Source organism: Camelus bactrianus, chromosome 7 (genome assembly GCF_048773025.1).
Source record: "Camelus bactrianus isolate YW-2024 breed Bactrian camel chromosome 7, ASM4877302v1, whole genome shotgun sequence".
In the NCBI taxonomy this organism is placed as follows: domain Eukaryota; kingdom Metazoa; phylum Chordata; class Mammalia; order Artiodactyla; family Camelidae; genus Camelus; species Camelus bactrianus.
The window spans coordinates 7988854-8012254 of record NC_133545.1 but is presented as its reverse complement, the minus strand read 5'-3'; the positions used below and the strand labels follow the sequence as shown (position 1 = coordinate 8012254).

The window sequence follows — 23401 nt, the reverse complement described above, 5'->3', positions numbered from 1 at the left end:
ATCTATTTAATGCCAGTAAATCTGCACAAATACAGATGAATTATATAAATTTCCCTCAATAGTAGGGGTTTTAAAAATGAGATCATTTATTATGTAGTAGAGCCGGATGGTATATCTATTTGGGTAGACATCTTTAAATAAGCATTTCTCACGTGGCTAAGCATTTGTTCTTTTAGGGGGGGATTCATTTTGAGATACTGTTGCTGATCCGTTTTGCGTCCCTCAACCCAAGCTCCATGACAACTGGCCATCCCTGAGCTGTCTTCAGAATCCTGCTACAGGAGCGTAGGAATAAGAAGTGATACTTCTGGGTCAATTGAGGAGAGGTGGGAAGGTGTCACTTGTCATATTAAAAGAGTGATGTCTGATATCTTTAAAGCAAAGTTCCTGACCCCTCTTTGGGTCTTTTCCTAACCAAGAAAATGCCAGCCACTTCTACTGCTGGACTCCAATAGCACCTCACACAGACCTCTATTCCAGCACTGAAATGCACTCTGCTGTCGTGATTTGATTATATACTGGTCTCCACCTCTCTTGTGTCAACTCAGGGGACCTTGACTTCCTTTCCCGTTCATGTTTGTCACTGGAGGAATCCATGACTAGTAGGCTTTATTATACAGGGAATTAAGTGGAACATCCTTTGAGATCATGATCCTTGGGTCAATTGTATATTATAAACAAACAAAAGCATTTAAAAATGTGTTGTAATATAAAAGGCAGAAAAAAATTGCCTCCCACCCCAGGTTACCTTGAGAATTGTAGTCGTGCCTTTGGTCTCTTCTATATCATCTTTAATAACAGGGACCCGTGTAGATGAGCATAGAGAAGGACCCTTTCCTTCTAGGTCAGAAAGGTCTCAGGATGCCTTTCCAATAATTCCATGAAGGCAGCGTCTAACCTCATGAGCAGAACTTACCTTACTGGCAGGCACAGGCAGTAAGAATTATCATGAAGGTATAGTACACATGTCAGAATAGACGGGTTCTGCTCAGAAAAAATTTCAATATCATCTTGGGTAATAGCAGTAGATACACTAAACAGTGACAGTGACTGATGTGAAAACTCCAAAAACACGTTTTTCATTAGAAGTTATCCCCTCCGCCAAGGCATTTGGAATCTTACTGTTGTCTTCCTGACTTACCCATCAGTCAGTACTCAGTACTCTAGTTTCCACTGACTGCTTAAAAAGAGGATTTGAATAGGCGTTAAAGCTGTTCTGGCTTTCACAGGCTTCATATAAAACGCTCTCAGTTATAATCGATGCTTAAAAATCTGAACGATTTTTTTTTCTGAGAAAATGACATTAATGAAATAAATTTTACTTGTATTTTAAAGGTTTTTTTTTTTTTTTTTGGACAAGCTAAGTTTTAAAAATAAGCATCAAAGCTTCCATTAATTAAAGTTTGTTCTAAGTGTTTAAGAAGATCAGCTCTTCAAATTTAAATTCGAAATATAGAAAATATACATGTTAAAGTAACTTATAAAATGTATACTTTAAAAATAGAACTAAAATTAAATTGAATAAGGAACAATGTGACGTGTTTAAAGACAAATACCTAATAAATGCTAAAATGTGCTACCAATAGCTTGACTTGAAAGAAACACTGGTTGAATTTCTTAAGACAGGGCTTTGTCTCAACACTTACTGACAACTATGATTTAAGATTTTTAAAATTATTTTTAATGCTACTATGAATGTCCTTGAAACCTCAGTCAAATTTTATAGCCATTAGCTTTCATTTGTGTGATGAAGAAACAAAAAGTTCAGGTACCAAAATCTCAGTGTGACTAAATCTGTAGCTACAACTGAAGTTAAATTTGTAGGCTTTCTATAGAACAGTAAAAGAATTTCATAGTTCAATCAAAATTCATTTTAGTGAGGATACAACCCATTCTTATTCTTGTATTTATTTTTATTTTTACTTTAAAACACCACGTAGCTGCCTTAGCTACACACCAGACACTCTGTGAGTCTTTATGCAGGGTGTCACATTTTAACTCTCTGACTCTGTGAGAAAGCATCCTTTTTATTACAGAGAGAAAATCGAGTTTTAGAGAAATTAACTTGCTCAGGATTACACCGGCGGTGGCAGACACAGGGTTAAAAATCACAGGTAGTTGACTAAGAAATATGGACAAGTTAATTAATGGAGTCAGTTCTCAGTTACATTTTCAGGAATGTGCTCTGCAGTTGGACCCTCTGGTCCAGCCCAATGATTAATTGCGTTTCAGTCCCCTGAATAGGACCAATGTTGCCAACTTTGCAACTTTATTCTTACAGTTCCTCATGCCTGGAAAGTCTCATTTTTTCCCCCCGTTAAATCTTACCCATCCTTTAAGGGCAAGTGAAAGCTCCAAACTCAAAGAAGACTTTCAAACCATTGCCCTCTGAGCTGTCACAGCTCTTACCCCGTGTCCATTTGAGGACTTCTTGACTCATCTTATGGTGTCGTTAATACTACATATCATTAGATCCCTGAGACACAAGATATGCCGCCCTCTTTCTCATTATCTAGAGAGCATGTTGAAGAATTTGCCACATAGGAATTATCCAGTCAATATTTATTTACCACCAGTGGCTGATACCTGGAAACACTCTTCATCTTGGCTTTGCTGGAGTGAGAGGATAATGTAGTGCAGCTGGAGATGCTTCAGTTCACAGAAGATAAGTAAACCTCTTCATCTCATGGTGTCTGCTAGCGTCGTGGGAACAGGCAATGCAATATCTTAAGATCAGTTCAAGGGAATTCATTTTGAGAAAAGATTGGAAAGGTTATGCTTCTTTGCCCCATCACAGAACCTTTCATATTCTCAATGTCCTCCGTAAACTGTGGGTGAATTTTCAGAAATGATGGTAACAGTGAGACTATAAATGGAACACTGTCCCCCTAATTTTTTCAGAGATGCTTGTCTTTGGAAATACTATCCAGTGATCCTGCCTTGAATCTTTTCAGACCCAAGGGTATTTCCCCTCTAATGTTCAGGATTAACAGAAAAGTTACGTGCCCTTATTCTATGAATTCTATATATCAACCAGGGGGTGAAGTAGGAGATTTTGTGAAGTGTCTTGTTTGGTACCAAGCTCTTATTAAGTCTCCAATCAACTAATCAGAAAAGAAGTTCCTACTAACATTGTGTAATTGTCTAGAATACAGTTTCCCTGAAGATAAACCCTTAGAGCACACAGGGACCAGATACGGGACAAAGGCAGAGGACAGTGCTGGAACTCTGCCTCTTGCTGCCTGAGAAAGGCAAGGATGCTTGGGGGGTAAGACTCAAGAGTGCCCCTGCGGTCAAGTCTGGTTCTACTCTTCACTCCCAGTATTGCCTTAGGCAAGTGAGTAACTTCTCTAAGCTGTTAATGTCCTTACCTGTGTCTGTATTTCATAAGATCAGTGTAAGAATTAGATAGTTTGTGGCACATAGTATGTGGTTAGTGAATGTTTTTTGGTTTTTGTTGTTTTAGAATAGCTTGCTTCAGTTTTGTTTGAGTAACCCACTCCTAGGTCTCCCACAGCACAGTGGCAATGATCCTTGGTGGGTTTCCACACAGCCCGTTAATGAATGGGTCTCTTCTGTTGCCTGTTTCCTTTACCTCCTATTGAGAGAACTCTGCATTTTTTCTACCCAATTAAGACCAGACATCTGCAGTATTTAAGCTGTTCTCTGATTTGGATTTACGGTGCTGGTCTTGGATGCCCGACCTCCTTCTTCTTGGCTGTTGCTCATATGACTTCATGTCTTTGTGTCAGAATGTATCTTGGAACCTAGAAGCCACAATTGATACCCTCTATGTGGTGGGAAGGTGCTCATGTATACTTCGCATACTTTGTGCACATAAAGATAAATGTAGGATTTGGAAGCTTTATATACCTAAATAAAAATAAAGATGGAAAAACAGAAAAAGAGGGCTCTAAATCTAATAATTAAAAAAAAGCAAGGAAACTGACAAGTCAGTAAGTGCAAGCTGTCCAAGACAGTGACCATGGTTGTTTTTGAGGTCTAAAGACAGTTGTATATCTTCCTGAATTATTTTTTGACTAAATCTAATATTGTCATATTTGTCATCTCCCTGTAAACAGTATTTTGACTTAATGCCATTGTTTCAAATTTATAATTAATATAGATACTTTTTATCTTGGCTTTCTTGATCCACGGCGACTCCCCCTCCCCTCCCAGCCCAGCTCACTGCACTGCACCCTCCTTACCCTCCTCCCATCCCTCTGATTCCCTCCCTGTGACTTCACAATGGCCCGAGCCTGTGCCTTCAGCCCATAACTCATTTTGTATTAACAAAATTACACTTGGGGCGCCTAACAATGCTGAGAAAACATTTAATCCCTTTCCTTTCATTTTATTGATGGGAAAGCCGAGATTCAAAGACATGTCAGACACTATCAACTGAACCAACAGGAAACAGATACTGTGTGTGACACTTAGTAGTTTACCAAATAAATTTGCATAAATCATTGGGTTTTTATCCTTCTAAGAATCTGTTAAGAAACAGTCTTTATTATACATATTTATAAATAAGAAACCGAGTATCTGAGAGGTTGATTGCCAAGGTCACATGGCTTAGGGTTGACCCAAGATCTAAGTTTAGATCTTCTAATATCTAACCCAGTGTTTTTTCCACCACAGTATTCCAACTCTACCTTTTCCATTCACTCTGTCTTGTTATTTTTAAGTCAATTCTAATTGTCTCTTCTTCCTTTTTCGGTATTAGACTCACATATGTGCAAAGTTACACAAACACGTAAACACACACACATCATTCAGGGCAAGACACGTGGTTCCAAGTTTCCTGAGCAGCGTGTACAAGGTAACTCTTTTGTGAGAGGTTCTATTGTTTTTTCTTTTTTTTCATTTGCTGAGTGCATGTTTCAGTGGAAACCTTTGGTGCAATTTAGGGAAATTCAATTAAAAAGAAAAAATTAGGAATCCTCTCCAGGGGTTTCATTCTGTTTGTCTGAAGGTATGTTCATAGCCGTCTCTTACTTGTTCATGTTAAGTAACAGATTTCTTTCTGGAGGAAAGGACAGTATATGTTAGAGTTAATTACAAAGTACTACAATTTCAGGGCTAATAAAGATATGGGGAGAGAATCCTACATCGTTGTGCTTTGTAATTTCACTCCTAAAGTGACTTGCTTTTGGCTTTTTTTTTTTTTCCTTTTTTTAATGAAGAATCAAGGAACAGCTAATGAATAAGACTGATTAGATGCAGAAAACCATTTTTGGTCTAAAGGTAAATTAGAAGGCTGGTTGCTAACGAAAATAAATTTTTAATTTCTTCAAACTGCAGGCCTAAAATGATTTTTTAAAATCATGAGAGGAAATCTGCACGTGAACTGTTTATTTTCCGGTTAAAATAAACTCCCTGAGTAGTTTGGCTCCCCTTCTGTCAGTGGCCCATGTCGGGCTTAAAATATGCAAGGAACCAAAACTGCAAGCTTGAAGGAAAATATGAAGAGTGATGCCCGCGGTAGCTGCGAGGTAATCAAGGCGGATGGTATATTTATCCCATTTGCTCACTCCTCCCTTCTTGTTATTTCAGTCTTCCTCATCAAAACACTTGCTTTTCACTGAATCCTTGCAAATTAGCTTCTCATGCATATTCACGGATAAATCACTCAGTGACTCTGGAACGGCAGCCCCCCGTTTGCCAGGGAGCTACAGCAGGACAGCGCTGCCCCGGCCCGGCCACCTGTCACCAGAGTAGGGACACACCGAGCTCACAGTAGCTCTCTGGCAAAAGGAAGTTGACTACAACTTGATGCTACAAGTCCTCGCAGCAGCAATCTTTTAATCTTCCTCAAGATAGTGCAGCATCTATCATGAGAGTGAGCTCACAGCCATCAATTCTGTCCCGTTCACAACTGGAGTTCTCCCAAGGGGAGATGACCTTTCATATTTTTAATAAAGATTTTATCTTTTCCTTTCCAGGAAGCAAGTGATTGGGTATTTTGTTGTTTTATAAGAGCATCAAATGCATCTTACAGTAATTATCTAAGACTCATTCCTTGAATTTGTAGACTTTTAATGGACCTAGTTTGGAGGATTCCACGGTAGGTAGGAAATTTGCAAGTAACCTAATCTGGATGATAATTCTCTCCTTCGAATTGATTTTGGTTTTGTGTGTGTGTGTGTGTGTGATCTTAGGAAGCTCTTCACAGTATTAGGATGCTTTTGGACTTTTGCGTCTGAGTTAAAAGCTAAAACAAAAATATACACAGCACCACAAATACTTATTTTTTCAAAAATGTTACTTCTTTCTCTACCTTGATAGCAATCGATTGGAGCCACACAGTAAACTGTAGACAGCTACCTTAGATATTCCTCTTTTGACTGAAGTGATGAGGTATTGTTATGCTGTGCAGTTCTGAGCAGACGGTACGACCGTGAAATAGAACTGAAGTTTAGAACCAACCCCCACCCCATACAGACACCCACTTCTGTGACAAATGGCTTAGGGATGACACCAGATCCAAGACTAATAAGACTCTGAAAGAGATTTTAGGCGACACTGAGTCGTATAGGAGTCAGCTCTATGTCAGCCTTGGACACGGTGCTCTTTCCCAAAAAAGGTTCTTAGAAAAGAAGTCACATAATAATAATATTATATTTTCTCTTTTCTTTTTTATCTTAAAGTGTCATGTGTCCAGAAAATGTATAATTAAAAACTATGTTTATGCTTCAAAACAAATTTCTGAAACAAATAGATTTGAACACCAACCAATTTAATTATATTTGAAAGTTATAGCAGTAAATATATATATATTTATATAAAATATAATATATAAATATTTATAAATATTTATATAAAATAAAATATATATATAGCTTTAATTATTAAACCGCAGTGTAAGAATTGACTATTTCCATTGCTTTCGGTAAAAAGAAATTTTTAAAGTAGGATTATACTTTGAGATAATTTGGTTTAGTTTATTTTCGTACTAAACTTCCCAATTATATTTCCTTTCCTGATTAGTTTAATTCTTATCAAGGATATATCAGAAAACCCACTAAATTGTTACTTTCACTGTTTTAAGTAGTTATATTAATGCTGTTTAGTGAATACTCAGCTTGCTTAAGTTTGGTGTGGATTTTAATTTGGAACATTTTAGTATACCAAAGTGTCTCTCAGATTTGATAGTCCAGAAAAGTAAAATTCATTCTGAATATGTAATTTTGAGAAGTGTGTGTACTTTAAGTAGCACCAAGATTTTGACCTAGGCCAGCACATCGTCTGACACATGAGTCAGGCACCAGCATCTTGACTGCAGAAGTGATTGGGTAAATCCATCCATGCCAAGAAGACCCCAAATGTTTTCCTTCCACTTGGGCTTTCTGAAGATTCAATAAAGATGACAGAAGGGTTGGTGAAAGACTGAAACCTTACTATTGAACAACATCAATAATCTACTATTAAAAGTTCCTCATTCGAGTAGTAATAAGACTTTTGGTCAGACCTGGGTGAGACGTTATCCCTGGCTAGATTCTTGTCCACTCATCATTCTGTTTCTGTTAGTCTCCTAATTTCCTTCCATTAGTCCACCTTTTGATTAATTCAAATGAACAGTTTCCTTACCTTGGAAGTAATACATTGCATTAGATTATCAGTCACTTTCCTTGCTCAACATTCTGATATAAAATAATAATTCTTTATCAACTATGTTTCTATAGCCCTAGCAGTATTTGTTCTAGTCTAAATTCTGAAGGTTACAAATCCTTCTTATTGAGACAGGAGGGAAGCAGGCAGGGCACAACCACTGAAGGAATGACAAAGCAACTGAGGACAGGACAAACTGGTTAGAACCAAGGCTGCAGAAGATTGGACTTCCAGTTGACCTTGAGCCTCAGGGCGCACCTGCAGGCACCATGAATGTTCCTAGGCTGACCGTGAAAGGTTAAAAAGTGGGCGGGCGGGGGGGCGCCCAATTCCTGGAAATCTCTACCCTTCCCCAAAGTAGTTGGAATAATCCTCCTACTTATTAGCATATGAAATTACCGAGCCCATAAAAACTAGCAACTTCACTCCTTGTGGTTGCTCTCTTGCCTTCTGAGACGGCCCGCACGCGGTCTGTGGAGTGTGCATCTCTAAATAAACTTGCTTTCACTTTACTATGACTTGCTCTTGAGTTCTTTCCTGTGTGAGGCAAGAACCTATTCTCCAGCAACAGACCTGGGAAGGCTGCCTGTGAATCCTTGCTTGAACGTATCATTGCCTCTGAACTTTTGCCTCAGGGAGAGGTTTCAGAGTTCCCTGATTTTTACTAGGAAGAAACCAACTTCTTACCAGTGCATTACACGGAAAACTCTTTCCAAATTCTCAAAGGAAAGAAGTCAGGTTTGAGTTCAGAAATACTTGTATTGGAATCCTGGTTCCCAAGTTCCTGGCTCTGTGACCTTAACAATTTACTAAACCAAATGGAGGTAGTGTGGAGGTAATGTTGATGCCAAAGGGGGGCTGTTGGGATTAAATGAGATAATTTACTTGAGTGCCCCTAAGTCAGTAAATAACAAGTTGCACTCTTTCTTTTTCTCTGTGGTTACTTCCAGCACTAGACAAACAGTCTTCCATCCTTAATTCCCTGTGGGGATCTGCCCATTGATCTATTTCCTGCGCACTTACATGTGGTTTAAACTTGCATACTTCATCATGGGTGAAAAGAAAGGAAGACTGGTTTCTGCTGTATTACTCACTGATATCCTTGTGAACATTTTAATGTTCATTTTCCAGTAAAAATAGATTAAGCCTTCCCAAAGCACTGATTATTAGCTCAGTACACTTATGGCCTCTTAGTTCCTCTTGGAAAATAATGCAATAATTTTTATTTTCAGTACAGTAGAAACTGAATTAGTCTAGGTAATGTCGCCCAGAGCTCAGTGTCGGCTTCCAGGCTCACAGATGAGTACAAAAAAAAAAGCAGTTTTCTGCTCCTTGTGAATGAGGTTGCAGAAAAGCAAAGCACGGTGTCTGTTCAGGTAGGCAGATGGCCAAATGGGTTTCCTCCGAAACAGTGTCACGTGTCACCTGTCTAAGCTGTTGGAACTTTCCTATCTGCCAAGACAGTGTCAAGATCTGTTAATGAGATGGCCTCACAAGGGTATATTTGAATATTTTATGATGAATCATTGTAACTTTCTGGGGTTCTGACAGTAATTAAATGCATGCACTCCCAAGGCCCATTGCAGGGGCTATGTGCATATTATTCCCCCTTCAAAGACAAATCAAGGTGTGCAAGTCACCTCCCTGACTTTTGCAAAGAAAACTGCTTTTTCCTTACTTTTTTCTGAGATTAGCTCTCCCGGTTGTCTGCCCCCTTTCAGCATGGTTATGACAGAACTACAACTCGTTACTGCAGAGGACGTTTCCACGTGAATATGACTCGTGGAGCCTCAATACTGTGACCTGTAGACGTTTCTCTTACTCTCTCCTTGATTATCAAGGAATAATTAATTGGCCAGTGATCGCTGGCTAATGTAATATGTAACTTTCTCTAATAAACAGAATACAGTGAGTAGGCATTTTTGAACAATCTCTTTCTACCTCTTAGCCTCGGTATTTGAAATTTTCTAGGGGGCGGGTAGGTAGAGATAGTGCCTAATCTTGGATCAAATAATTGATGTATGTCTGTATGTTTATTACATATCATTTTTTAAATTCAGAGTTATGTTTTTTTCTGTACTAAGGAAAAGAGAATCAATATTGAAACCTAGACTTTTTTTTTACAAGGTATCTGAAAATTGATCCAGGTCTCTCTCTCTTGTAACTAACAGTGATGATTTCCATAACACATGTGTACATTTAACATTTTCCTCTTTTTGGAATTCCAGGATTATTTGAATTTAAAGACACTGAACATTCTATTACAGTCTTGGAGATTCAAAATGACATTAGAATATTGTGGTTTATAGGAGGTCAAGAAGTCCAAAGGCTTGCTTAGACTAGATTGTTTAATTTAGAATTTCCCAAACTCACTTGACAAGCAAACCTACTGTTTTTTTTTTTTTTATTGTTTGTTTTATTTGTTGTTGTTTATCTGTGGTGGATGTTTTGGTAATGCCTCGTAAGATGCAGAGGAAAAAACTTCGAGAATCCCTGGAAATGAAAATCCCGAAGAACCCAAGGGAAAGGATGGGAGTGGGGCTCCTGACACGTTTTCCCAAAACAAGGATTTTCAACAAGATTTTTAAAGGGAATATGTTGCATTATGGTTGTCAAGACTATAATCAAATCTGTTATATAAAACAGTATGAAAAAGTAAAGTCACAAAAAGTAATTAAAGAAAGGATGATACTTCTTTATACATTGAATTCCCCAGAATATACGTTTGATTTATTTCCTACCAAATGTGTGACCTTCGGTAAAAATAACCGTATTCTGCAAAAATACTAAGAGTTGGGGCCAGGGGTAAAATGAAAGGTAGAGGAAACAGAAAAACACACGTTCGTGGGAGAAAACAAAGATTGATTGATGTCAGTGATACGCATTTGTGATATTTGTGGCGATGAGCTGAAAACAGTTAGATAAATTAGTGAATGACGGGGCAGTATGCAGAAAAGCATTGACACACAGCGTCACCTGGACGGTCAGTGTCAAGTGACATTTGTCCCTTTGGGCCCTTCTGTTTCTATAATTTAGAAAATGATTTAGAAAGAAGATACAAAGACATAAATGTCCCCCCTCCGCTTTTTTTTTTTTTTTTTTTCAGGGATGGCATGAAGAAATCGGGAGGGATGAAGGAAAGGCTATATGGTAGGACCATGCCCCAAAACACAACTCAAGCATCTGAAACACTGTGGGAAATTTCAAAATACCGTATTTAATAATGTTTAAATGCACTGGCCTACATTGGATTGGAAAAGAACGCCCACAGAAGGACGAGAATGATTTAGCAGGAATGCATAAAGGGGATTCAGTTATTTTTACTCATCAGGCTTTGAACAGGACGGTGTGGCGATTTTGCCTTCCCGAGGCTTCGATGTCAAGCCGCCTGGGTGTAAATCCAGGCTGCGACACGAGCTGCGTGCTCTTGGGCAGTTCACTCAGTGCTTTCTTCATTTACTCTTTTCCCCTAGAGTTTTCCTTCTGGGGCTGCTAAGAGAATTCAGTGAGATCAGTTACAAATTGCATTGCGTAGTGTCTGGCACATAATAAAGGCGGTATTCTTTCGATAAACGTTAGGTGTTATTATTTTGTGTCTGTTGGTTTTATCTGGAAACTTGAGTTTGTTTCTGGGCATCTCGTTTAAAGAGAAATAGAGGCTGATAGGACCATGTTAAGAGGAGGGAAGGGAGAATGCCATCCTGTGATGGGAGGCACGGTGGGAGAATTAGAGAGGTTAAGACCGGACCAGAGAAGACCGAGCTCTCTGAAGATCAATATAGGCATTTTAGACTTCATCTGTTTGGCAAGGAGTGTCACTAAGTTTAAAACTTCGTTTAGGAAGGTAAATATTGTCCACCATTAGTTATAGCCCCAGACATAGACCTCCCTTTATGGGTTTATCATTGAGGAGAGTTTTAAGTATGGAAGAATTGAAAGTCTCTCATTTTCATTCCAAAACTGTATGTCATAATTCTAGCATGTAAAGAGTATTCCTTTTTGGGGGGGAGGATAGTAATTAAGGTTTTTTTTTTTTTTAACTGAAGTACAGTCAGTTACAATGTGTCAATTTCTGGTATACAGCATAATGTCCCAGTCATACGTATATATACATATATTCATTTCCATATTCTTTTTCATCATAGGTTACTGCAAGATATTGAATGTATGTCCCTGTACTACACAGACAAATCTGTTTTTTATATATTTTTATATATAGTAGTTAATATTTGCAAATCTTGAACTCCCAGATTTATTCCTTCCCACCCTCTTTCCCCTGGTAACCGTAAGATTGTTTACTATGTCTCCGAATCTGCTTCTGTTTTATAGAGAGTTCATGAGTGTCTTCTTTATTAATTTTTTAAGCTTCCACATATAGGTGATACCATATGGTATTTTTCTGTCTCTTTCTGGCTTACTTCACTTAGAATGACGATCTCTAGGTCCATCCACGTTGCTGCAAATGGCATTATTTCATTCTTTTTTATGGCTGAGTAGTATTCCGTTGTATAAATATAGCACAACTTCTTTATCTAGTCATCTGTCAATGAACATTTAGGTTTCTTACATGCCTTGGCTATTGTATATAGTGCTGCTAGGAACATTGGGGCGCGTGCATCTTTTTGAATTTGATTTCTCTCTGGATATATGCCCAGGAGTGGGACTGCTGGATTGTATGGTGAGTCTATTTTTAGTCTTTTGAGTAGGTTTTTTTTTTTAATGGTGGTACTGGGGATTGAACCCAGGACCTTGTGCGTGTTAGACTCTACCACTGAGCTATACCCTCCCCCTGATTAAAAAAAAATTTTTTTTGGAGGGGATGTAATTATGTTTATTTATTTGTTATTTATTTACTTTTTAACAGAGGTACTGGGGAATCGAACCCAGGACCTCATACTGGGTGCTAGTGGGCAGGCTCTCTGCCTCTCAGCTGTGCCCTCTTCCCCCAGTGAAGAGTATTTCTGATGCTTGGCTTTCACTTCATTTCTCAAAAAAAAACCCCAAAAACAATAAGGTTAATTATTCTTCATAAGATTCAGTGGTATGTTTTGTTTCTTCTGTTTTGTTGCTGTAGACTGCACGTTTGCACACAGCTGCTCACACAGCGGCAGTACAGGTACTTAATAGTTTCACTTTTGAAATAAAGTTGAATTCTTTTATCCAGGTCAAGAAGAAAATCGTCATGTATGCTAACTGCTTCATAAATACAACACGTTTGCTTTTAATATAACTGTGAAGCAGAAGTCTCATCTGTTTGTCTCATTTTCTGGAAGACAGTAGAAGCAGTAAGTAATGATCTGCTATGTGACGGAACTGGGGAATTTTCCTTAGTACCGGAGGTCATTACCTCTAGGCTAAAAACCCTGCCCCGAAGCAGCAGGGTGCCAGCAAATTTGCAGACTTTTTTGCTCACTCCCAGTTTTTCTCTCCTTCACTTTCTCTCTCATGCCTTCCTGTGTGAGAGGGAGTGGTTTTGGCAAAAGGACACGGGTGTGGAATGAAAAGATAAAAACCCCAGTAGCCTCACCTATAGAAAGACTGCACTTTTAACTTTGGTGATCCAATTTCAAGGCTAGTGTTTCAGAAGAATTTTTTAAGCCAACTTTTGAGTAAAATATTTATTTGTAATTATTGATAACTAATTATCTGGGAAGAGATTTTTAAAGAATTAAATACTTAGGATGGACCTAATGATTAGTTTATTTAAATAAGCATCATTTAAACTGATCTGTTAATTTCTTCACGTGATCCAAAGGAGTGAGACATCACTGGTGATTTCTCTTTGAGGGAATTTTAGTGCTGGTGGAAAAGGCCAGACTGTCAACTTCTGAGACTGAAATATGTTATCATTGGGAACAAAGTTTGAATGGCTGGCACAAAATTTTATCCCCAAAGCCTCTTAGGCAATAAAGACTTTGCAAACTTGGTAGAAAAATACCATCAGATGAGAACTTCCCAGGAACCACATGGCGGTTCCTTTTGGCAATTTGTTTTGGGTCATTTTAACCCAAGATAATGACCACACAGCTTAAATCATTTCTATAGAATGACTTCCAAAAGGAGAAAAAAGGAAAGACAGAAGAACTGAATATAAAAGGAATGTGAGGGCACACCTTAATTGTGATTCAAGGCTGAAGCATCTTCTGTGTACAAATAAATAGGCTTCAACACCTGCGGATGTGCTAGCACCTGACTTGAAAGCCACAAACAATCTGTTTGTAATTTGCAGTGGGAGACCATGGCAGTGAGGAGCTGGATGCTGTCACAAAACATACAACCTTGTTAAGCCCCTCAAAGGATCCGGAGGAGAGATGATGAATGGATAATTTGGGACATGTGACTCCCATGTGATAAGATGATAAGCCGTGTTGGGTTTTCTTTCCCGGTGGCCGTCATGTTTCCATCTTGAATTGTTCTTTGGTAGACTGTAAACATTATAAAGTGCGTTCTGCAGGAAACCTCTGTTTAAGAGGGAGAGTTTTCCCAACTGGGCTACACCTTCCACACTCTTAGGGGTTAAATATTTCACAGTCGTTGATACGGTCATCCTAAAGCTCTTTAGAATGCTGTAACCTCCAGCGACGGGGACCAGACAAAGCTGGGGAGAATCAAGGGCATGGGCAGCGATGTGTGTCCCGGACGTGTTCGCTCTGAGCCCCAGGGCGGTCAGACAGGGACGTCAGGCTCCTCTTCACTGATGCCTCTGCACATCATGCAGCCCTCATGCTTCTTGGTTGTGGGTGTGACTGTGCTGTGTTTCCTTCTGACACAGATGCTAAGTTTGGTGACATTCCCACCAGAAAGTTAAGACTTTTTCTGACATTCTTGTGAAAGAGGGAGATGAACGCCTGGGTCTTGGAAGCACCGCTCCTAGTCTCTTTACTTTTCCGCATTTTCCCAAGGATCTGAATGCAAGGATTCCTCCTTTTGCTTACCCCCAGTTCTGGAGATCTAGAGTGGGCTTTTGCCTTAATCTAGTGACCACCATAACAAAATAGCACAAATTGGGTGATTTATAAACAAAAGACATTGATTTCTCATAGTTCTGGAGGCTGGAAGTCTGCGAATAGGGCGCAGCATGGCCAGAGGAAGGCTCTCTTCTGGGCTTCAGACTTCTGACTTCTTGCGGTGTCCTCCCTCTCAAGGTGGAAGGGGTGAGGGAGCTCTCTGGGGTCTCTTTTCTAAGGGCCCTAATCTCATTCGTGACAGCTCCACCTACATGACGTAGCACCTCCCAAAGGCCCCACCTGCTAATACCATCCCACTGGGCATTAGGATTTCAACATATCAACTTGGGGCGAGGGGTGGCGGGGACTCACACATTCAGACCACAACAGCTTTATAGAATAATTTTATCCTCTTCATAAAATCCCAATTCTAAATCAGATTTTGTCATCTTGAAAAAGTTCAGCTATTGCTGTTACAATTGGTCATTGTCTTCCTTTTGTATTTTTTGTAATGTTGAAACATGACACAGCATTACAGTGTAACAAAATAAAAGAAGACATCTTAGGGGATGCCAGTTCTGACTTTGCTGTTATCCAGTGAAGAAAGGCGTAAAAATTGCTTTCATTTATTGCACACAGTATCCTGTTTTAAAAAAAAAAAAAAAGCTGCTTCGGGAAACCCACATTTTAGTCACTTAGTAATGGAAGCTATATAATTCAAGGATAATTTACCATTCTGATAATGAGGCTAGATCTCCACCAATTCTGTGATCTGCATCTCCGGTAGCACTGATCAGACACAGAAGATACACTTGTCAGCCTCTCCTTGGAAGGCCTGAGGCTCCTTATGGTCCAGAATGTTAGCCTTAGTCATCATTAAGTCATATTATTCTGAATCAAGTCATACCTGACAGTCAGTTCCATCAGCTAAATTAATGTTCCAATTTTCTCTAATGGCTTTTTATATCTTGGAGTGATTTTTAACACATTTTTGAAGTGGGACTGTCATTTGGCCAAGTGGACCCAAACATTCAACATAGTCAACGTACATTACTGATCTGCTCTTTTTTTCAGGCATTGATCTAGGTAACGGGGATAAAGTTGCGGTTAAAACATACCTAATTTCTAGCCCTCACTGAGATTACAGTTTAATAATATTTGTTACCACATAGCTCCTCAGGACCGCGAATCCGTCCTAAATATGATCTCAACAGACAAGTGTTTAAGGTATTTATTTCCCCATTATAGGTGTTTGATCAAACAGACATCAAACATTAAGACAAGGCATCAGCTGCTGGGGGTACTTAGCCAGCTAAGGGAACAGCATGGAGTAACAGATAATAGTTTGGGCTCCGGTCTCAGAAAAATTTGGGCTTGTGTTCCAATTTTCTTCCTCATCCTGAGATCTCTCTGAGATATTCAATAAACCTCCCAAGTCATTAGTTTTTCCTTTGTGCTTTTTTAATTTAATAACCCATTTTTTCAGGGTTGTTTTGAGAATCCTGTCATGGTATAAAATACTTTAATTTTTTCCTTTGTATATCTGTATATATTTTTATTGACATATAGTCAGTTTACAATGTTGTGTCAACTTCTGGTGTATAGCGTGATGCTTCAGTCATACATGAATATACATATATTCATTTTTATATTCTTTTTTATCATACGTTACAACAAGATATTGAATATAGTTCCCTGTGCTATACAGTAAAATACTTTCATTTTTACCACAGAACAATTAATTGAGATAATAAAAATGAGAAAAAGATGTAGGCACTGCCTCCTCCCTCCTTTAAAAACTTTAAAATCTAATATGAGATGCAAAGTACAATAAAAAATCAAAGCCACGTGAACTCACTATGCTGCTTTCAACACAGAAATCACATAATTCTGATTTCCTAAGTGAAGTATGAAATCAAGTGTTATGGATGAATTATCCTTGATAAATTTCCACTGCTACAAGATTACCCTATAGATTGAAAAACCAGAAAAGCTAAACATTAGTATTCAATCCTTTTTAAAGTCATTTAAAAAATACATTTCTTGAGGATAGAAAATGTAATTGATTATGTGAGGGCAAAAAGAGTGATTTGGGACCAATTTTGGACATGCTGCCTTGGTTGGATCTAAACTTTCAGGATTCTGAGCAGCTAAAAACACCATGTAAGATTTGGGAAACAGGATCAGAAAGAGGTTCCATAGCATGTGGATTAAAAATGAGAGGGGTTGTCCGCTGCAGTATTACACAGACTGAGAAACTCTAAGGCAAGCTGTTACTACCATGCCAATAATTGTTTTGCATCATGTAATAATGAGGTACCAGAAATTACATCTTATTTTCCACTCAATGTCATTCAGATTTTTTGGCTGCCTCTTACATTCATGTTAGGGGGTTGGAGTTAAACAGCTTGCGTGTGCAGTGATTTTCAGTCTCTTCTTGGTGCCAAATCTGTGAAATGATCAGTGATTAATGGTGAACAGTGTATCTTTCAATGAGCAAGTCTCCGGCGGGTAGTCAGAAACAGAGCACCAGTGTGACTGATTTGCAAGGTGAAGGTTGAGGGTCTGTTCAGTCTGTGGAGCTTTCTGGAGGGTTGAAAACACTATTTACCATAATGTTAACTTCTCAGTGGGCAGGCATTCTGGCACGCAGAGAGGTCTGAGATGTTGCATATTCCACACCTTTCATTAGTCAAGAGAATATTGTGTGTACGTTGCTGTTGTTATCAGTACGATCCATCTTTAGGATTTCTAGGGGCTGTTTGCTTATTTATGTTTATAAATCCTATCATATCTTTCCTTTATAGAGCTCAGCAGGAAATGAGATTTTGAGGAGTAGCTGTGTGGGACCTGATACAAATAACCCTTGTTTAGAAAATGTTTAACAAAGATGAAGGTCTAAGAATAACTCAAGTGTTGACTATTTTTCCCAAGTGAAATATCTCAAGACCTGAAACTTCTCTGTTGGATGAAACATGTAATGAACCCACCTAGAGAAAGTGATTTCAGGCTGTCAGAGTCAGCGGTTTTACCTGCTAGAATATTGATTTTGTAGATAAGCAAATAAACCCAAACAGTTTAGCTGTAATTTTGAAGACCCAGATCTCAAGGGTGGGGCCATTTGCTATACATTGTTGAAGACTATTTAAAGGGCTTTCCCATTTTGAGAGGGAAGCATACTTTTGGAAATAAAAATAATTGAAAAGGAAGTTTAAGGAACAGAAACTTTACAAAGTCGAACTAATTCTTATTTACTAGACGTCTAGGGTAGTAACGAAGCCACAACTCTAAATACATTCATAAACACATAATTGAAAGCATGAGTTTTGAAGTTGACATCCTGGTGCTTACCACTTCAGGGCTGGAAGATGTTCAGCATGGTAGCTCACTTCTCTAAACCTTAAATATTCTTATTTACAAAATAAAGATGATATTTAGAAGATAATTACATAAAAGGGCACTTAAGAATGCCTAGTTAAAGGATGTACTCAATAAAAAAGGTGGTAGCAGTCGAAACAAAAAGTAAATACATTGACTATGTTGTACCAATTCCGGAATTCCTTCTTCTTCTCAATATAACATGCTACTTAAAACAGCTAAGGACTTCAGTTGCAAAATGCATCTTACAGAACGGTCCTATGTATCTTATTTAAGGATGTATTTTTCCGAGCAGAAGATAAACAACATGCAAGTGTCTAAGGTACAAGTGTGGGATCCAAGTAGCAGATACTCTACAATGAAAAGTGAACTATTTAGTGCCTCAAACTTTATCTGAACAAAATATAATATAGACTCACAGATTAACACTTGGGGAAGTGGAGATTTGATAGTAGCTCCAAGCAGAATGATCTCACTTTGTTAAGATTCTAAATTCCAGTTGGTGGGTTTACTTTCTCCCTGAAAAATATATTATAACTTAGAAATATTACTTGGTGGACAAAAAAATTATTTATAAGTGCTTTAAAACTATGGAAATTAGTCAATGTTAAAGAAATCAAGTGCAAATAATTAAGAGTGTTAAAGTAATTAATAACCAGATTTTTTTTTAAAGTAAAGAAGGATCCTGTGATGACTCCTGGGTAGCCAGAGCTCTGAGCTGTGGGGTTCCCCTTCTATTTGCCATACCCAGGCCTCTGACTCTCTGTTCGGGTCCCCTCCCTCCCAAATAGCCCTAAGTCAAAAAACAAAAACAAAATCGTTAACCTTAATCTTTACTTCCAAAAGTACTGAAACATAAACACATTCAGTATTTACTTGCATCCCTTATAATTAAAATAAAATTAAACATTAATATTTTCCAACTTTTATTGTGCATTTTAAATGAGCAAGGGAAACTGCTTTATAAACGCAACTCTTGTTTAGCCTCCATCTAATTATTCAACCATTTTATCTTTACATACTAAGATTCTTTTGTGTTATCCAAATAGAAATCTCCTGCGGTTTTTTTTGTTTGTTTGTTTGTTTGTTTGTTTGTTTGTTTAAGTTGAAAGTCTTTACTGGATGGGTGTGTATTTTAAATTTAATCAGGTAACAAAATTTTAAAAATCAAATTTGATGATAACTTTCATATCAGGATAGAAATGTTAGATCCTTCAGAATGATTGCCACCATGGCATTCTGTAGTCACAGAAGAAATCCTTTACATTTTGAACTTCTTAAAAAACTGACAGTAATTTGTGAAGTCCAGCAGACAGTCTTGATATGCATGTTGATAAACAGGCAAATCTCTTCCTGCGAGAAGGAAGCTCTAAATTAATCTCAGCACGTAAGTTAAAAACCTACCTGCAAATCAAACAGAAGTCGCAGATATCTATTTCTCATGCCTCCATGCAAACAGTAGTCTTTTTTTTACTTTACTGGATAACTACTGTTTTTAACTCACCAGGACATCATTGAATCTAGTCTACATTTTTCATTGTAAATATTAAATACAAATTATATCTTAAGAATTTGTTGAATTGTGTAGGCTAATCAGGTACCTAAGTTACACACAGAATGTAAACTTTATAAAACTAGAGGTTGGCAAATGATAAAATTATCAGCTCTTAGATAGCCTTGCCTTTAATTCCATATGAAAGCCTGAAAGAGTCAAGTGTTGCACCTTTCTCAACAGTTACCAAGGAGCCCTCACAGTTCTTAGTATCTGGAGAGACTTTATCCATCATTTAAATACAGTATTTTAATTTTAAAATATTGATAAAAGAAAATGATAATGCATTAACTGATAGAATATCAAAAGTCACCCATATTGAGAAGAAACAGAAAATTTAGGTCACAAAAATAAGGTGCATGGACGCAACATAGGTTTCAAAAATAATTATGAAGGGTTAAGGTTCAAGGTGGTGCATTATAGTAAACAAAATGACAGCTACTCTTAGTGGAAAAAAAAAGAGCTTATTTGAATCTTATGACTTTATTTTACTTTATCTGAGACAATATCTTTTCCTCAGGTTTAAAAAGAGAATGATATTTATGGCTTTTAAAAATATTTAATCATTATATCATTGGCCTTGAACACATTACAGGGGAAAGAGGCTTCCAGGTAAATTGCTAAATAATAGTAGCATCGTTCAAGCTCTCCATGTACTTACTTTCTCTTTGCACAAAAGGATGGGGCAGGAATTGATAATATATATGGTGTTTCTGACCTAGATGAGTTCACAGTCTAGAAATACAGCCATGTGCATATGTAGCTATAGTGTAAGGATGTCTGGCAACAGTGAAGAATGACTGTACTTCAATTAAAACAGAAGAATAATCTGATTCAGGGAAAAATAAGATTTTATCCCCTATAAACACGCCTTCACTGGATCTCTGGTGAGTAAGTACTCTGCCATCTGAAGAAATCTAATCTTGGGTGTCTTCAAGAAGAGATTTCACCGTAGCAAAACAATGATAACTTCCCAAAGGTTTTGAGATTATATTTTGACAACATTTTTTTTTGTCTTTTATACACCATATAAATAAATAAAAGTTTCTCCCTGTTTCTGAAACTGGGTTACGCAAAAACAACTGGATGGGTTTTCTCTAGAGGATGCTTTAGGACGACCTGACTTTATTATATAAAATAGAGGTTGTATCATCATTTAAATTCATCGTGGGCAGGCTTGGAAGACACCCCAAAGGCATAGGTTATCATCCTGGACAATGCTGTAACTGCTGATCATAAGAGACGTGCCATAGATATTAAGATGCTACAGGGAGAGAAAATAAACAGTGATTTATAATACGAGCCTCGATTTGAAAGTCACAAGGGCAGACACTTGGAATTGCAGGTGCTGATTTGCGATCAATGTGTTTCTTACATGGGCAACTCTAGAAAGCCTTATCCAAAGGGAGTAACCACAGGGAGAGGCTAACATAATGTTGGCTCAGATTGTTCCAAGCAATACAGATACCAGGCTGTTCTAAATGCATTTCTTTTTTCATTTATTTTTACCGATTATAATACATCTAGATCTAGAATAATGCAGATTGAATTATTACGATTTCTACAAAGGGTTTGATTTTCTTGCTTTTCTAAAAAACTTTTCTGCATAGCTATAACAATCCTCCTTTTGATGTATATATAGACTACTCATTAATACATAACTAGGTATTTTGCTGTCTCGGTGATAGGAGATAGTTGTCTTGGAGTGTGTTGTGGAAATGAGATGACCAGATGACCACATGGGAGCTGTTACAGTCATCAGCATGTAGATGACCATTGATGTGCATGGGAGTGTGATGAAATCATTGCTTAGATGGTGCATATTATATGAGAATTAAAGAAAATTAAAGCCATCCCTTGGAGGAAGTGGCACTGAAGGATAGACAGAGAACAATCTGGAAAGTAGACTGAGAAGCAGCAGCAGCCAGAAGGAATACTATGAGAGTGTGGCATCCTGGAGATGAAGGAGGGAGGATGTCTCACAGAAGAACCAGAAGTCAGGTAGGGAAGACCTGGGTGTATATTGCTTGGAATTACCAATTAAATTACTTCTCTGTAGTTAAAGCAGTCTCTAAAGCCCTATGAGCGAAAATTGTGAGATGTGTGGGGGTTGAGTGAATGAAGTTGAAGGCGAGAGTCTGAGGATGGAAGGAAGACAAAGAAAAGATACAGATTACTTGTGACCAGAGGACAGGTGGGTCAGAGAAGCTTTGGTTTTGTTGTTTAGCATGACTCAACTGTTTTTAAAGACTAGTGAGAGAAACCCACAGAACAAGGGAAAGTTGATAAAACAGAAAAATTACAAATTTTTAAATCAGTTTTTGTAAAGCATTGAGGTGACAAGATTAATCTGGTTCTTGCCATATTCATACGTGTCCATTCTTAAAAATAATGCAATTTACACACGTATCAATTTCCTATGGTGTAACTTTTGAATGATGTATGCTTTACTCGGATTTGCTTTTTTGTTATGAATGACATAACCCTTTGAAATTAAATACAGAAAAAATACCCTAACATATTGTGAGCATTTATATACATTTACATGTATATGTAACATTTATATACAGCTTATATACATTTATATACAATCGAACATTTGTATCTAGTTGAGTGATGTTTTCTGGTACAAGTGAGCCAGTTTTACAACGATGGCTTAGAATCGAGGTCCCCTTTTTGTAAATGTGTTTGTGTATGCCACTTATTTTGTAGGCAAGTTTATGGCGCTTATATGTGTTTGTATCTGATGTGGTTATAAATCTGTATTTATAGAGCCAGTTTAATTTCGGGCCTAGCTGCCCAAGTTTTTATATCCATTTTTGTACGATGTAACATTTCAGAAATCACTGATAAACCATGAAAGTACTGATATGGGAAGACTGAAATAATTTGTTCGGCTTTTCCTCCCCACCACCCCCAAGGTGAAGCAGCTTAAGTCGTAGGCTTTGGAATGAAGAAAACCAACCAATCAAGCACACGCACATGTTTAAAATTATGGCTCTTCTGTGTTATCCCTGAGCTTTAGTTTTCTTTTCTGTAAAATGTGGATAATCAACCTTATTGGGTTGTAATAAAAATTAAGTTAGGCAATGCATAATAGGGTGCCTACCACATGGTAAAAGTAGCAGAAAGATGTATTTCGCTGTCAGTAGTGGGAAACCCAATTAAGTCTAAGAACTCTGAACAATTAGGGGATGTATTGCTCGTATGGTTGGGAAGACAAGCTGAGGGTTGCCATATGGTACATCTCCTTACGGGCTTGTGTGACTTCCGGTGCCTCTTCGTGATGGCTGGTTATAGAAATCTGGCTTCACATCCTCACACTACATCATTCAAAGGAGCAGACAGCGTAAGTGCTCGGGTCCTCCTGAGGAACCTTCTTCCTCCAGGAGCTTCCCCCACCCTTTTCTAGGTCTGAATGACCTGATGTAGGTCACATACCCATTTCTTTTTTTCTTCTTCTTCTGGTTTTGTTGAGATCAAATTGACATACATCACTGTATAATCTGAGGTGTACAACATAATAGTTTGACTTACATATATTGTGCCGTGATTATCATAGTAGGTTTAGTTAGCATCCATAATCTCATACAGGTATCATAAAAAGAGAAAGAAAAAAAAAAAGAAAGGAAAGAAGTTTTTTGTCTTGTGATAAGAACTCTTGGGATTTACTCTCTTAATTTTCATATGTACCACACGGCAGTGTCAACTGGTACTTACTTATTTACCTTGTAAATGGAAGTCTGTATTTTTTGTTTACCTCTCTCTGATTCCCCCTCCTCCTACCACTGCCTTTGGTCACTACAAATTTAATCTCTTTTTTTCTGTGAGTTTTTTGGTTTTTTTCTTTGTTGTTGTTCATTTGCGTGTTTTTAGATTCCACATTAAAAGAGATCACAGTGTATTTGTTTTT

The 23401-nt window shown here is 37.8% G+C and overlaps 1 protein-coding gene across 1 annotated transcript in view; it reads left to right on the top strand.

Moving 5' to 3' along the window:
* The window catches only part of CNTNAP2 (contactin associated protein 2), a 1833533-nt gene that overhangs the window by 374524 nt on the left and 1435608 nt on the right, over window positions 1–23401 (top strand). The window lies entirely within an intron of this gene.